A 13,876-nucleotide genomic window follows, 5' to 3' on the forward strand; every position below is an offset into this window, starting at 1 on the left:
GCCCCCAATACTACGTGCTAGATTCGGGAGACGATTTATGTCATCAGACTGTAAATTGCCGGGTATTGGGGGCAGATGACGATGAGAGGCAAGGAATATAGCGAATTAAAACCTTTATTACAATGAAGTTGTATAAGAAATATTATGATAATGGAATACATAATATAGGGTGTTAGTGAAATCGTCCTCGTCGTATAGGGTGTTAGGAGCTCGGTGGCGCAGCGGTAAACGCGCTCGGTCTGCGATTGTTGAAGTTAAGCAACTTTCGCAAAGGCCGGTTATAGGATGGCTGACCACAAAAAAAGTTCATCTCGAGCTCCTCCGTGCTTCGGAAGGCACGTTAAGCCGTTGGTCCCGGCTGCATTAGCAGTCGTTAATAACCACCAATCCGCACTGGGCCCGCGTGGTGGTTTAAGGCCCGATCTCCCTATCCATCCATAGGGAAGGCCCGTGCCCCAGCAGTGGGGACTTTAATCGGCTGGTGATGATGATGAGTGACATCGTAACGAATACTGAGGGGGATGATTCAGACCATAATTCTGAGTTGATATCAAGTGGATTTTCCTGTCGGAAAATTCATGAGAATTTTTGTGTTTTTTTAATGAAAAATGGCTTATAGTCTAATCGAGATGTAGTCATATAGCTTCTAACCTGTAGAACATAAGATAACCTCACGACTATATCCCAATTGGGGTAGTCGGAGGTACCTCCATCGCTGTAGCAACTATAAATAAAGTCAAAAGTGAGTCAATGAATCGAATTACGAACTTGTTGTCCAATAGTCCAAGGTACCTCACTAATTAATTAATATGTTTAAGAGCAACTGATAACAGATAGTCACGTGTAAACCCACGCATCAGTTCAAAACAACTCAGATCTATGTAGGCTAATCTATTTCTATTTGAACCTGTTGTCCCACAGCTGGGACACGTCCTCTTAATCTTTTCACTTCCGCGGTTATCAGCTAGCTATCTTCTTCTATCGTGTGGGTTGTAAAGTGGAGTACCAACCTCATCAACCCTGGTGTCAAGGCTACCATTGAGCCGCCAAAGACCCCTGACATGGCTAGAAAGGCTAGCTATAAAAGCTTGTAATTCCGCTATAAAAAAAAATACCTCTGTCACTGGTGATAGACACAACATTATCCTAAATTTAGTTTAACTGTTCTTAAATTAGTGTTGTCCTTCAGTAGCATTAAGCGCAAGAGAGAGATAAAGCTAGTTTTAATCCTGTCAAATTAAGTTAAAATGAAGTCCCCGAATCGACACTACCCCGATAGGCTACGATTTTTTTGACGTGACTTGTATATTTGCCGCAAATGGCATTAACTATTTGGCCGGACAAATGGGGACCGCTGACGGCTCACATGTCTATGTATTGTATTCAAAAACATAATATCAACATACCGCTTTAAACTTTCATCTTATTTCAAAATGAAGCACAAAATAGGTCAGTATTTTTTCCAGTTCCATACCGAACTACTTTTAACTCTTTCTTGTACTTATCGTAAGTAAAGGACAGCACTATTTCAAAATAGTCAAACTAAGTTTTATCCGCCAGAATCAGAAAGATTTTTTTTTACATTGACTATACAAATAAATGGCGCGTGGATTCGCAAATACAACTACAGATACACATTATACAACATTTATACGTACTTAGTTATCTTCGCTTTTTTCGCTCGCATCCGCGCCTGCGCCGAACTGTGTCAAGGAGACGCGCGATTGGTGAAAAATTCGCGGACCTTGCGCGGGCGCTCGGTCGAAATAGTTAGAATTAGGACTGTCCGATGTTTATTTTATTAAAGTTGCGATTTATAGATTAGCGTAAATTTTCAGGTCACGAACGCTTTCTTTGATACTGTTTTGAGGATAATTTTAGCTGAGAGTAGAATTTTATGATTCATTCTCGATTGAGTAGAGTTTCTCTACATACCTACCTAGTCGTAAGTAGGTATTTACGTAATATGTATCTATTTATGTGCAGGCAGAGCGATGAAAATAAAAAGGCAATTTATTTAAATGATAGTACCTACGTAGTGGTAGAACACTGCAAGCCTGATTGTCCAAAAAGTAAGATGATTATTGAGGGGAGGCCTGTGCCCAGCAGTGGGACGTGTATAGGCTGTTTATGTATGTATGTATGATAGTACCTAACTCCAGCAGGGCAATACATTAGGCCGGGAAAAAATACTACTCTTACTATCCCTAACGGAGTGAACAGAGCTAGAAATAAAACAGAAGACTTACAATGTCAACCACTGTTTTTCTTTGTTGAATAGATCTGACGTTTTGACAATCAGTATTTTTTTTGTTTTCTAGGTAGGTAAGTTTAAATCTAAACACCTCGCAAGTTTATGTTTCGTGATGAAATGAAAAATATATAAAAACGAGTAAGTAAAAAAATGACATTTTTCAATAGGTATCATTATTCCAAATTCAAATTTAAAAAGTTAAACTTGTGTTTTGTTGAAAAAAAAATCGAAAGAGTTTTGATTTTTTTGAGGAGAATCATATTTCGATATTTAAACCATTAATCTATCGTATAAAAAGCGATACCTATTAAGATATCAGTTGAGTTCAAATTTGCAAAGTTCATAGTCTACTTTCTCAGATAAGGCGTTCAAAAAACGTTAAAAAAGAGTGATTGTTCATTTGGGGTCGACGGCCGGAGCAATCGACAGCTAAGTAAATAAATGTATTGTAATATATTTAGTTACTTTTAATGACGTTGCTATGCCATAGACGAACTAAAGATACAAAGAACTGGCGTATTCTGAATTCGACTTTACGAGTTTGAATTGGGTAGATTCCTAGGACAAAGATAAATTATGAAATTTTCATTACTAAATAAAGACAGATCTAAAGGTTTTTGTCACCTTTAGATCGTTTTCTTTTTTTTATTTAACTTATTTATGAATTTACATAAAGAAAAATGTAATAACGCACATTTTGTCATGTTTTTCTATTACGTCTCAGGTTGCTTTTTCATACAAGTTCCATAGTCATTTCGTGTTTTAACGTTTAGTAAAAAGTAACTGATTTAACTAGTTGTAAATTACCCTATTTATGTTTGAATAGATACTTGATATCAATATACAATTAAAAAATACTCATTTTTTCCGGTTTTATAAAATAAACGTCTTATATGCGCCGGCGCACGTGCCTGTCGTATCCTCTCGTTACACGTGTGAATGCAGTCATAATAATGTCATACGTAACTCGACGTAACACAACGATATGCCCTTATGATTCTGTAACCAGCCCGTGAAAGGTAGTCATTAGGGTTACCAGCGTCTATAGTTTTGTGGACAGAACGTTTGGCGACCTAGGGTGGTTTTAATGAACGAATCTCAGCTTCGAGACTCATGTCATGTCAATGTGAAAGTTCTTATATAAAGACAGGGACTAGAGGATGATCTTGAGGGCCGTCTCAGCTGAGATAAGTTTATTAATACCACCCCTAGGGTCCCTAGGTTGGATGCCTTGAGCCTTAGACAAGTTGCAAACTAGTACAAAAAGAACAGTGTGATTAAACAACAGAACAGAACAGAACAGAACAGTGAACAGTGTTTGTATTGGATTGACATAAGGTAAGATGACAATTCCATATATTTTATTAAATTAAGAATAAGAATAAAATAAATTTATTGCCAGTAACCGTAACTGTTTGCAACTTGGCTAAGGCCCAAGGCATCCAACCTAGGTACTTTAGGTCGTGTTCCGAACGCTACACACTAAAGATTACTTTGGTCAGGACATTTCACATCGTAGTCTGAATCACCTGATTGTCAGAAATAAATTCTATCCATTCCATACTTCGAAAGACATTGTCTGCCTTCCTGTTCTTCCTTCTTGTCTGCCCCGTCCTCAGTCGGTTTTAAACATAAGCAGTTGAAAGCGTTCTATGTTTTTATTCATTCTCAGGGCAACATAAATAGAAGCCATATATATTCCAAACTTAATACTAATACTATAAAGTTTAAAATTAAAATGACAAACGCATACGCTTTCTCAGACGCAAGAATCTAACCTTTCCAAACCCATCGATGCCAAACGGCCTTGCAATGATTCAAGTAAAGTACCTATAACTTAAAACCCGTTTGTCCAAAACAAGTGTGAGTAAAAAAAGTAAACACTACTAGACACTGGCCGGCTACGTAATCCGAGTGACTTCCACGTTTGAAATTGGACTTTCACTTTCAGCCGGAGCAGCGAGAGATACACACTCTCTGACTTTAAGAAACAAATATGTTTACTTTTTACCGTTTCGAAGTGTGTCAGGATCGAAGCAAATGGAATTCTATAGTCTTTGCTTACCCCGGTGGGAAATAGGCGTGAGTTTATGTATGTGTATGTTTACCGACTTCAAAAAAGAAGAAGGTTCTCAATTCGACCGTATATTTTGTCCCTTCATTACGATGTCACTAACATTCTGTATATTAAAGTAATATTTAAAATATGCATGGAAGACTAAAAATACTCTACATTATCACCAACACGATCTAAGTTCTTTCTTCTTCGAGTCGACTGATGGAAAATGTTCATACAATCGGCACCTTTAGAGGTGTATAAATGCATATAAAAAACATAGCCAAAAACACGCTTCACCGAGCTTTCTGTTAAAACAAGCCGTTTGGGAAACAAGCTGGTGTTCCTTATCCTAAAATATTCTTGAGAGTTACAATTGATTTACCTATTAAACAAAATAAAAGAAAAGAGATCATAGAAAGAAAGTTACAAATGTAAAAAAAAACAGTTTAATACTTTTTATCAGAAACAGACTGGCTTGGCAACACGCCTGTAATATTGCCTGTAGTCGTGTAATCTTAAATTAAATGTTAATTGTTCTAAAAACCTTTGACCTTAAACTGATTAGGTCTTTCACCCGACATGTCAATCAAACTTCAGAATGATACCAGCGCGTTATGAGTGGTTCCTAGCTTCTTGTAAAGGTCTTATGTTAGTGACATCGTAACAAATACTGAGGGAGATGTTTCAGATCATGAATCTGAGTTGATATCAAATCCACTTGAAATTAACTAAGAATCATGGTCTAAATCGCTTCTTAAAGTTTTCGTTACGATGTCGCTAACAGCCTGCATATTAAAGTATTGTTGTTATAATTACAATGGCATTACTTTTTGTGAGAGTAAATAAAGATTTTTATTATTATTTTTTATTATTATAAAGTACTTAATATTTAAAATATACATAGAAGGCCAAAAAGACTCTACATATTATTATATCACCAACACGATCTAAGCTGTTCCTTCTTTGAGTCGACCGACGGAAAATGTTCATACAATTGACTCAAATTCATACAAGAACCAAACCATTCAAAATCTCTCATGAATCAAACCATACACATTTAATCTGAATGCAATTTGTAACGACTTTTGATTTTGATTCGATGAATCACTTTTAGAAAACCGTTGGATATTTACTTAACATAGTTAATATACATATCATCGCGCCTGTATCCCCGAAGGGGTAGGCAGAGGTGTGTAGTACACGGTACATTATGTTTAAGTCCCACGTAGTGGGGGGCGAACCTTATCGCCATAACCCGGGCACAAATCCTGAAAATCACGTAGAATCAATCAAACACACCTAAGCCTTTTAAAATCAGATGAAAGGAATACGAATTTCAGCGAATTCATAATCATCACAATTCCAAAAAAAGAAACAAAAACAATGCAATTCCAATTTCGAATTACAATTCGCTATTACATCTCTCTCTCATTATTTAAGAGCTGCGCTCTTGTCCGGGAGTAATCGCCTCCATTACTCCATAGATAGGGCGTGTAGAACGGTGGTTGGCCCAATCGCCTTCGTTCCGCAGCACACCGATTTCTCAATCGGTGATGTTCTAGCTAGAACCCTACTAGAATCCATTTCCTCGGCCTCCAACCAGTACTGCTATCGCTGCTGCCCGGCATCAGGGGTGCGCTTTTGAAGTAGCGGCGCCTACTCGCTACGTCACAAGATCGTCATAGTCACTACTTAGGTTCTAACCTAAGTAGCATTTGATAGATTAGCCCGTCCCAATACTATTACATCGTCTGAAGATTAATCACAATGTGGCCGAATGTAGAGCATATTTACCGTAAACCCTGAACCGAAACCTATTTTACGTAGACCCCTTCATCTCGTGGAAGAACGCTTTAAAAAAAAAACATATTTTAACTCCGATTAATCCCAATTATCACTACCTGTCGTTTGGAGACATACCACAAATTACTTTGTGATCTCTAGTTTGGCTAGGACAGGCTGATCACCTGATTGTCCGAAAGTAAAATGATCTGTGCTTCGGAAGGCACGTTAAGCTGTTTGTCCCAGTTACTACTTACTGATGTAAATAGTCGTTACATGAGCCATGTCAGGGCCCTTTGGCGGGTCAATAGTAACCCTGACACCAGGGTTGATGAGGTTGGTAATCCACCTCACAACCCACACGATAGAAGAGGGTACCGTGTCAAAATTATAATTAAACATTTTCAGTTGCAAGCTGAAGTATATAATCCCAACATGTCATCTGACATATCAGACGGTGTGTAGAGTTATTTAAAGTGCGTGGCGCGTGCGCAGCCAGGGAGGAAACACATAATTATACTTAGCTGTGATTTAGAAACATTAACGATCTATCAACGATATACTACCTATAGTAAACATTTAATGTGATAATTATTTATTATTTATTCATATTTTATTTTGGTTGAATAAGAACCCTGACATTCACCATAAAAGAAGATTTATGATCCAAACATGAATTCGAAAACAAATTTAGGCCCGTGAAGGGATTCAAACCTGCGACTTCACAGAGAGAGTCAAGCGTTTGTCGAACTGAGCTACGACGGCTCTTAATTATCATTAAACAATAAGCTTTCTTAATTTTAATACTTTTTTTTAATAATTTTATTTACTTTGAAACGATGTAACTTTATTTCTCTTTTTCTTTAAAATTTCCGATGTGAGCATAATTAAACAAATATTTAAAAAATATACTTCAAATAGGATATATATAAGGACGGCAAATGAAGTATGTAACTATACAATAATTGAGTAAAATGGATTTTCCATAGTCTAATTTCCTTAATAAGTATTATTTGTGTTTCAGCGCGATTCCATTCTTGAAACAATGAATGCGGACAATTGTTACAATAAAAAGATATCTATTTTTATAATAAATACTTATTATGTATTAGTCGGTATTTTTTAGAGAATGTAAAAATAAGAATGAAAATGATTGAGAATGTAAGAATTTTTTATAACTTTATATCTTTTATATTTTTTAGAATTTTATATCTTTTATAATGAAAAAATAAATAAAATAAATAAATAATAAATATATTCTTTTTTGATTGATTACTTATATATTCTAACTATATTATTATAATATCTAATATATTTTTAATATGATTTAAGTGTAATAAAGACTTTTTTGTATTGTATTTTTTTTCGAGTTATGATTTTTAAGTTACTTTTCACCTAAGACACGACCATCACTTTTCACCAGAGTCTAAAAACCAAACTATGTTGTTTTCCCCAAACATGTTTTTTACTTCTATTTTAAGCCCCTTGAACATAAAACGAAAAAAAATGTACATAAAAAGCTTCCTTCTATAATGAAAGGATTTTTGTAAGTAGGAACTTTACGATAGAGTAATTACACGCAAGCCATCACATCAAATCTTCTCAGTAATACACTGTGGTCCGAGGTCCAAAACACATAGCAACATGATGAAATGATTAGTTTTTTTATACATGATAAATGTAGGTGTGGTATTCTTCACTGTTCTGTTACAATCATTAGCCAGTGAAAGCAAAACTATATACGTATAACACGAGATTTGATCGTTTATTTCTATCACTGTCGAACAAAAGCCGTAACATGTTCGTTAGCAATCATCAAAATGGCTTGTTAAACTGATTTTATGAATTCAAAATAATTTTACGATACTCTACTTATACGATACGGTTCACCACCTATCGCGTTGGTCACAAAAACTTCGGTGAGTACTTAGTTCGTTTCGTGATGGATGTACAATCAAAGAGCAAAAGTTCAGTCACTGAGCCCAGCGAAGCGACGAAATCGGAGATCCGTAGATAGGATAGGCAAGCATTTGACCACAATTTCACGTGATCATCTTACTTTGGGCTGGTGTCAGGGTTATGATTGAGCCGCCAAAGGCCCCTCACATGGCTCATGTAACGATTACTCACTTACATCAGCAAGTAGTAACCGGGACCAACGGCTTAACGTGCCTTCCGAAGCACGGTTCATCTTACTTTCGGACAATCAGGTGATCAGCCTGTAACCAAACTAGGGATCACAAAGTGATGTTTGTGATATGTCTCCACCGGGATTCGAACCTGGGACCTCCGGATCGTGAGCCCAACGCTCAACAGTGCAAACCACTGGACCAAGGAGGCCGTTGCTTACTCCGGTGGGAAATAGGCGTGAGTTTATATGTATATGTATCATCATCATCAGCCCATTAACGTCCCTACTGCTGGGGCACGGACCTTCCCTATGGATGGATAGGGAGATCGGGCCTTAAACCATCACGCGGGACCAGTGCGGATTGATGGTTATTAACGACTGCTAATGCAGCCGGGACCAACGGCTTAACGTGCCTTCCGAAGCACGGGGGAGCTCGAGATGAAATCTTTTTTTTTGTAGTCACCCATCCTATGACCGGCCTTTGCGAAATTTGCATAAGTTCAACAATCGCAGACCGAGCGAGTTTACCGCTGCGCCACCGAGCTCCTCAATCATCATGTATATGTATAACATTTATTTTACAGTACTATAGGTACAAATAAAATCTAGATTGTAATGTTGATAAAGGCAAGGTCACAGATACGATAACTGTACCTATCATATTGTATAGATTCCGTGATTTATACTTGTAATTTAATGTAATGGAGAACGTAACACGAGTTTCAAACAGCCTCTTAAAAACTTTAATATGTACCTTTTTAATCTATATCTCGGACATTTTAGAACTTAGATGAGGAGCTCGGTGGCGCAGCGGTAAACGCGCTCGGTCTGCGATTGTTGAAGTTAAGCAACTTTCGCAAAGGCCGGTCATAGGATGGGTGACCACAAAAAAAAAGTTTTCATCTCGAGCTCTTCCGTGCTTCGGAAGGCACGTTAAGCCGTTGGTCCCGGCTGCATTAGCAGTCGTTAATAACCACCAATCCGCACTGGGCCCGCGTGGTGGTTTAAGGCCCGATCTCCCTATCCATCCTTAGGGAAGGCCCGTGCCCCAGCAGTGGGGACGTTAATGGGCTGGTGATGATGATGATGCTACTTAGAAAGCAGGAACCAGTATTAGGATGATGAGAACTTAGGTCACATACGTAAGTTCTTTTAGTGATAAGATAGGCAAGGGTAAGTTTATTTGTGTACCTAATACCTATATATTTTTCTTTTAATACATAAACTCACGCCTATTTCCCACCGGATTAGGCAGCCTATGGAACAGCATTTGCTTCGATCCTGACACACTTCTCTTGCTTCCTCCACATTCATCAATCGTTTCATACACGCACGCTGGTTCAGAGTAGCTCGTACAAAATCTTTTCCTTTATTTTTTTGCATTCACACGTATAACCATCCATCTCCCTAGCGTTATCCCGATTTTCAGAGGGTCCGCTTACCTAACCTGAAGACTTGACTGGTATGGTTTTTACGGAAGCGACTGTGTCTGACCTTCCAACCCGTGAAGGGAAAACCAGCCCAATACAGGTTAGGTCACATACCTCTGAAAATGAATTTGTCGGGAATATGGGTCTCCTCACGATGTTTTCCTTCACCGCTGAGCACGTGATAATGATTTATGATCCAAATATGAATTCTAAAAACAAATTCGACAATCATTGGTTTAGGCTTATGCTGGATTCGAACCTGGAAAGGAAAGGGAAAACTAGCCCGATGCAGGTTAGGTTACATCTTCGAAACGCATTTCTTGAGAATAACCAAATTTTAATAAGTAGAAGAATAGTTTATTTCAATTTATAATGAATTATGGCATCGACAGCGACTTCCCGAAAGGCGATTCCCGCCACGGCGAATGGCTTGATGTTGTACAGTTCAAAAAACTATGAGGGTCTATCTAGGATACTTTCCTTAAAAACAATATAGATAGCGCTGTAAAGATTTTCCTTCGTTTAACCTTCTAGTTTCAACGGAAAACAGACATATTCATCTTTTATTTTTGTTTTTTAGGTATAAAATGATGACTTTTTCGTTACACCCAGGCACAACTACAGAAAAGAGAGAGTAGTATCGTATAGAGTATTTATTATATTAACTTTTTTTTTTTTACTTTAGTTTTACTTTTAAGTATTTATTTTTGTTGCACCATCCCGCATCCAAGTGGTTTGTAAATGTTTGTTTCGTTTTGGTGGTTGCCTGGAAGAAATTGCTCTAGAGCAATAAGGCCGCCCAAATTGTACTGTATTCATGTGTTATGTCTGATTGTTGAAATTTAGTTCTGTGCAATAAACTACATCTCCCACACTACATCTGATCAAAATAAATAGAAGCAAAATGTTTTTCCTGCATTTTCCAGATGAATGCTATCTAAATCCACATATCGCTGCGGAATTGTCATCTACATAATGTCCCACTTCAAGGTCACGTTCTAATAACAAACACTTCGTTTGACATATTAGTCATCGCGGCCTATTTAGGCAACTCATTGACTACCCTGCAAGTGTGGAAAGGCGTTAAGTTGAGTAGGAGTCGGTTATTCGGCATCACGTGTGAAGCAAATCATGTATCGTCGTCTTATAGTGCGCTTGAGTGGTGAAAACCGACAAAATTTTTCAATGTGATTTTTGTTAATAAAACCAGTAGACAAGCTAGTGAGCCGTGGTAGCCCAGTTTGTAGAATGCTTGTCTCTCACTTTGAGGTCGCAGGTTCGAATCCAGCACAAGCCTAAACCAATGATAGGCGAATTTGTTTTCGAATTTATGTTTGGATCATAAATGATTATCACGTGAGCGGTGAAGGAAAACGACGTGAAGAAACCCACATTCCCGAGAAATGCATTTTCGGAGGTATGTGACCTAACCTGTATTGGGCTAGTTTTCCCATCGCAGGTTGGAAGGTCAGACAGGCAGTTGCTTCTGTAAAAAACCGGACCTGTCAATTCTTCAGGTTATGTAAGCGGACCCTGTGAAAAAAAGGGATAATGCTAGGGAAATGATGACAGTAGACAAACTAATTTTGATCCAGGTACAAAAATAGTGGCTTATGTTCTTGAGTTGAAATTAATTGAAAGAAATCGAGGTTTTATTGATGATAATGACATCCGAATATGACTTTTCAAAGAGGTGCTTACGTGGGTTTCACTATGAAAATGCGAAATTAATTTTAATGACAGTGAAAGAAGCATAATTTATGCGTCAGAATCGTAATAGGTTAAATTCCGTAGTATCTGTCTACCCCAATGGTAAACAGGCTTGATCGTAGTTGCTTATAAATATTAGATGGTTTAACAAGTAAGTGGGAGAAAAGATATCCTTTATCCCGCTTTCACAATATGTAGGTAGGACCAGCTATTTTGACAATTTGAAACTGTCCCTGCAATATTATTAGACAATTTGACTTCAAAACTATAATGTGACCTTGAGTTGAAGACAAGGTCAAGGACCAACATTGGTAAAATTTCTAAAATTCATTTGTATTCGCACAGCCCATTGTTTAACTTTCAAAAAAAGTATACATTTCATATTACTTAAATCATATATTTTTTTGATAATATTATTTATCATTATTACCAATAACTAGAGTGTTATTGTATGGTACTATTCCTACTCATAACTTTCTCTAATCCCTATTTTATTATTTTATTTAATTCGAAATAAAATTATTTTATTAACGCTATTTCTGAAGGTTTTTAATATTTATTATTCAATAAGTAATTGAGTGATTAATAATTATTGACAACTAAATGAAAATAAAATTAATTGCGTCTTTTATTTTATTTATTTTTAATAAATAAGTTAATATTTCAACCAAGATTTTAATTCTTTAGCCAACCGTACACTAAGTAATGCAGTGAAAGTGAAAGACTCTCACTTTATAACTTTAGAGATATTAAACAGAACGTTACTTTATATAAAACATTACATTTTATTAATTACGTAATTTTTATTAGTATTATGTGATAATAGATACAATTTTGAATAAAAAAGTTGTAAATAGGTATATTCTGTCGAAAACAGTAACGCGTTTATGTCTTTTCTATGGACAGGTTAAATTTTACGTTGCTCTGTTCAGACTAACTTTCTTTTAAGTGCTTACGAAAAATGAGAATTGATCTTTTTTTAAACATTTTTAGTACCTATGAAGAAACGTTTTTATTTTAAATTTAGTGCAATTCATATGTTCGTTTTAAAACTGGTAAATAGACTTTAGAATTAGGTATTGTATCTATACAATAACTAAAGATATCAAAACCGATTTTCAATTTACGATAAAAAAACGATACATTTATCTGTTTGTATTTTTAAAACGGCTTAAAACCGGCAAATCCATGCCCAAAACCAACCTAAAATAAATTAAAAAGTAAAATTCAAAACTCACCGATTCCAAAACGCAATCCAAATCCAAAAATCCACACACACTCAGTTTAGAAATATTCCAATGTAATATTTGTTATTTGTATTGTACACAAAACACTTATGTCACTTAACACGAAAGTCACACTTTGTGTCTGCGCGCACGTCCGCTCGCTCCGGCCGCGCTAGAGTCACTGAATGGTCAGTGAACTGAGCGCGTTCCCGCCGCCGCGTATTTTTATTATATTATCATTGTTAAACCCTGAAATAGGGGTTCTCGTAATTAGGTCATATACTTTGTCTTTAGATATTTTTTTTATATATTGAATATCCATTTTAGGACTTTGGGACAATAAATATTAGGAGTAGCGGCTGCGAGTTGTCTTGTTAATTGTGACACTGCCTACCCCGGTAGTAATATCGAGGCGTCAGCTTATGTGTAAAGCATGTAATGTAGGTACGGTCACGAGCATTAATATGTATACACTTTGGTACCATGTCACATTAACTTTTTTGACAAATTGAACTGTAAATCTCACTAAATTTCCAATATGTTAGTGCGACAGAGTTCTAAAGTGGGTACATTATATTGCTCATGAATGTACCTACGTAAGTTGATGTTTATGTATTTAATGAGAAATGCTTGCGCTAAATGCCTATGAGACTTACCTACATTTGTATTTAACGTTACACCTCTTGCCTTGCAATGGGTGGGTGTAGGTCTGGCTAGCCCCATTGGGGATATAGTCGTGAGCATATTTTTTTTAACATCACCGTTACTAGAATATTACCCTACCTACTGGCTTCAATCACCTGATTGTCCGGACAAAGTAAGATAATTCAACAATACGACAAGGTAAGTAGTAAGTCCAAACAACTGCTCCAACCCGCAGTGGAGCAGCGTGGTGCTTCATGATTGAGGGAAGGCTTGTGCCCAGCAGTGGTACAGTCATGAGCAATATAATGTACCCACTTTAAGACTTTGTCGCACTAACATGTTTGGCATTTAGCGAGACTTACAGTTCAATTTTTCAAAAAAGTTAATGTGACATGGTACCAAAGTGTATACATATTAATGCTCGTGACATTATTGCGCTCTTTTATTGGCACAAATGTCAAATTGCAGTATTACTCTTTAGACGAATTGGGTAGTTTCCTAGGTCAAAGATAAATTATAAAATTCTGATTACTAAATAAAGAAAAATCTAAAGGTGACAAAAAATAACGTTTTCTTTTTTATTTTGCTTATTTATAAATTTTAAAAAGAAAAATGTAATAATAAGTGTGACATTTTGTC

At 36.6% G+C, this 13,876-nt stretch overlaps 1 protein-coding gene across 2 annotated transcripts in view; it reads right to left on the reverse strand.

The window, feature by feature from the left end:
* LOC126382221 (ecdysone-induced protein 74EF) overlaps positions 1-12,754 on the reverse strand; it is a 275,974-nt gene extending 263,220 nt beyond the window's left edge. For both annotated transcript variants that reach the window (XM_050032002.1, XM_050032001.1), the window contains exon 1: positions 12,605-12,754. The gene's annotated coding sequence lies outside the window, so the exon portion shown is untranslated. The remainder of the gene's footprint in view (positions 1-12,604) is intronic.
* Positions 12,755-13,876: the final 1,122 nt, after the last annotated feature.

Source organism: Pectinophora gossypiella, chromosome 3 (genome assembly GCF_024362695.1).
Source record: "Pectinophora gossypiella chromosome 3, ilPecGoss1.1, whole genome shotgun sequence".
Classification (NCBI taxonomy): domain Eukaryota; kingdom Metazoa; phylum Arthropoda; class Insecta; order Lepidoptera; family Gelechiidae; genus Pectinophora; species Pectinophora gossypiella.